This window comes from Tupaia chinensis, unplaced genomic scaffold (assembly GCF_000334495.1).
Source record: "Tupaia chinensis unplaced genomic scaffold, TupChi_1.0 Scaffold000135_1, whole genome shotgun sequence".
In the NCBI taxonomy this organism is placed as follows: domain Eukaryota; kingdom Metazoa; phylum Chordata; class Mammalia; order Scandentia; family Tupaiidae; genus Tupaia; species Tupaia belangeri.
Window position 1 is genome coordinate 239,422 of NW_006159604.1, and position 3,710 is coordinate 243,131.

Here is a 3,710-nt window from a genome sequence, read left to right on the forward strand (position 1 = left end):
GGAGTAGTCCAAGAAAAGGACAGCACAAATTGTTTCAAAAGAGAAGTAAGGAGACTCTAACTTCCCAAAGAAAAAGATGATATTAATGAAGAGTAAATATATGGTAACTAAAGAAACCAGTACCCCAAAAGAGTTTGAAGTTAAAGATGCTAGCCCAGAGCCACAGGATGATGGGACTATTTATCCTGAGTCGTACATAGAGGAGATGGCATCAGAAAACCTGGTACAGACTATTTCTCCCAAAACAGAAAAAGAAAGGGGTGAAAAAATTGGAGTCTCTCCAGAGCACTGCTTCCAAGGTGCCCCAAATAGCAAAGACATGGATGCCCTAAGTACACAACCAGAAGGCAAATGTGTCTGCTTGGAAAGATCTGTTTGTGCCCAAGTCACTTCTAGGACTAAGCTTTCTTGGTTTCCCTGTACCTATGCCAATCTAAGCACTGACCTTGGCACCTGACATGCACAATTAACTAGAGGTCCTTGGGGCTGCTGAGACATGAAGTGGAAAAATTCTTGCTTTTGCCATGCTAATCATTCATGAATTGTTGCAGTGGCAGTAGAGAAAGTCTGCTCCCATTCCATGTAACACCGTGGTGCCACTTAAAGAGACCAGAATTGACACTGGATCTGAGACTAGCTCTCTAAACAATAATGGAATTGAGTGTGGAATGCTGTCTGATGAGACTGGAATTGAGAGTGAAGCACTACTCACCAAGTCTGAAGCTAAGGCAGCACACCATCCAGCAAGGCCAGAGCCATGACTGAAGTCATCTCAGACCAGAAGCTACTCTTCAGTGATGATGGTGCTTGTGGAGGGCCTTCTTCCCTAGTTAAAGAGAAGCCTATCCCCAAACAGAATGAGGATGAAGAGGAAAATCTTGATGAAGAGCAGAATGGAAAATTAAAATAAGGGTTGGGTGGCAAAATTGACATTTGTAAAGGTCATTCAATGCATCCTCTGCTTAAACTGGTTCTGACTCCCAGTTGAGAGCTGGCCCTCCAGGTCAAGCAACACATTGATGTGGCCAAGTTTACAGGAATTTAAACTGCTATTTTGGTTGGTGGAATGTCCATGCAGAAACAGTAGAGGATGCTGAATTGCCATCCTGGGAGTGCGATCATCACTCTAGGCAAGCTGTGAAAGTTAGTTAAAGAAAAAACACTCTCTTTTGAGCAACCTTCAGCAGTTCAGGTGCCTGATGGTGGGTGAGACTGACAGGATAGTTAAACAAGCCCATTTTGCTGAGATCTCACAGCTGCTAGGGATGCTCAGTGATCCCCAGTACAACCCAAAGAGAGAGACCCTTTTTTTTTTAGATAGATTTTTGTTAAAGGGCACATGCACTTGTTGAAGAGACAGAGAGAGACAGAGAGACAGAGAGACAGAAAGTAAGAAGTTGGGATGGCCATGCCACAATCCCTTCTCCATTCTCCTTTTTGGATTTTAAGCATGCATGCAGGTGTGCTCAGAGTAAGTTTCAAGCCACTGGGTCTGGGACGTGAACCACAGTTGACTACATGGGAGGCCAGCAATGTAACCATTATGCCATCTGCGGATCCTGAGACCCTTGTTTTTTCTGCCACACTGGCCCTGATACATCAAGGTCTTGCTTGAGTCTTTCATAAGAAACACACCAAGAAAATGGACAAAACTTCCAAATTGACCTCCTCATTCAGAAGGTTGGCATGAGAGATAAGCCTGAGGTCTATGACCTCACAAGGAATAAGGCCACAGTAGAGATACTGACAGAGACCAAGATACATTGTGGAACTGATAAAGAAGATTTATAACTTCCCGCTGAAGTACCCAGGCCACAGCTTAGTGTTTGCCAACAGCATCTCCTGTATCATATGCTCTTCTGAGCTCTTAAAAGTCCTGGATATCATGCTGCTGATCCTACCTTCCTGCATGCACCAGAAGCAGAGGCTCAGAAACCTGGAGCAGTTTGCACATCTGGAAGACTATGTTCTCTTGGCAATAGACATGGCAGCTCAAGGTCTGTATATTCCTAAAGTCCAGCATGTCATTCATTACTAGGTTCCTCATACCTCAGAGATCTTTGTGCAATGAAATGGTTGAACAGCTTGAACCACCAATGAAGGCCTCAGTCTGACACTGATTGTTCCTGAGGATGCAATCAACTTTAAGAAGATCTATAAGACCCTCAAGAAAGATGAAGATATTCCACTGTTCCCTGTGCAAAGTACATGAATGCAGTCAAAGAGCAAACCTGATTAGCTTGACAGATAGAGAAAGGCAAGTATCGGAACTTTCAAACTTGTCTGCACAACTCTTGGATTGAGCAGACAGCATCCACTCTCCATATTGAGCTGTAAGAAAGGATGTATAAGGGGGGGGGGGAAGCTGATGAGCATGAATAGTGTTGGAAACCAAACCAAATGAAGATTATGAAGAAGGAGGCATGCCATTTGCTCTCTAAGGCACTGTTTAAAGAGGACCTGAGAGCCAACCAAGTATCCAACTCAGTCTAGCAAGCTGACCCCACCCATGTCTGCCCCAGGGAATGGTGACTCTGCTTTGAGCTGCCTCTTCAAACTGAAGAAGAAGAGGAAGCAGCTGCCACCACTCAGAGAGCAGAAGGAGCAGCCACAGCCAAGTACAAGTGCAAAATTAACTGCCCTGGTCCAAGTGTGTCAGTGATTGCACAGTGGTGCCCGTTCTCTAGTTGTGTGTGAAAATCTCCTTCCCACACTTCCATTTTACATCTGCATCAACTCCAGTTAGAAACGTCTTCCTCTCTTCCACTCTGCCCCATAGCATCAGAGACTTCATGCAGACTTGCATTGTTTGGAGCAAGAATTCTATGCAGCAGCTTAGTAGGTTTGTATTCTAGTGTTTAGTTTTCTCATGTGTCCAACTTGAATTCCTAAATTAAATGCAACAAGAAAAAGAAAATGAAATTCTAGTGTGTATTTGGAACTTACATTCAGAGATGATCATATGGGGTAAGAGAAAACTTAGAGCTCTTTAGGCTATGAGTAAAAAAATTGCAGTAGCCCAACTGCTATGATGTTTTACCTGGTGATTGAGCCTCTTGGCCATTTGACCAACCAAATTTAGAGAGTCATTCTATCCTAGAAAATTCTAGGTATTTCCCTATGAATATGTCTATTTTTGTTTGGTGAGATATGAATTGCTATTTGAATTCCAGGAGTGACTCTATGTTGTCTGACTCACCAAAACAAGAAAATGGGATGATTCTAGAGTGATTTCTAGCGGCTATATTAGAAAGTAGGAGGGTTATTTGCTTAAGTTGAAGCAAAGGAAAACACATTTCTTATATTGATTGTAGATGGGTGACAATGTTGTCCCTATCCTCCGGGAGGAAATTGTGTACACAAATGAGAAGGAGCTAACACCCATTTGTTACTTAAATCTCTGTTGGCATGCTACTGAGTTCCTTGGCAATATATCTACTGTATGGAGTTACACAATGTGATCCTGTTGTCCTGATAACTTTTAGTTGGAAGTTGGACCAGACCAATGTTTTATTTTTTAAAAATAATTATTTTATTTACCTTTATCTATCCATTTATTTATTTGGTTTAATTTGACCAGAGAGGGATAGAAAGAGAGAAAGGAGAGAGAGCAAGTGAGAAAGCAAGCCGCCACGTTTGTGACTTGAGCCACAGTCAGCCATGTGGGAGTCCAGTGCCCTTAACCACCATGCCACCTGCTGGCTCCCAGA

At 42.9% G+C, this 3,710-nt stretch overlaps 1 pseudogene; it reads left to right on the plus strand.

The window, feature by feature from the left end:
• The window catches only part of LOC102493073 (ATP-dependent RNA helicase DDX24 pseudogene), a 74,567-nt pseudogene extending 71,905 nt beyond the window's left edge, over positions 1–2,662 (plus strand).
• Positions 2,663–3,710: the final 1,048 nt, after the last annotated feature.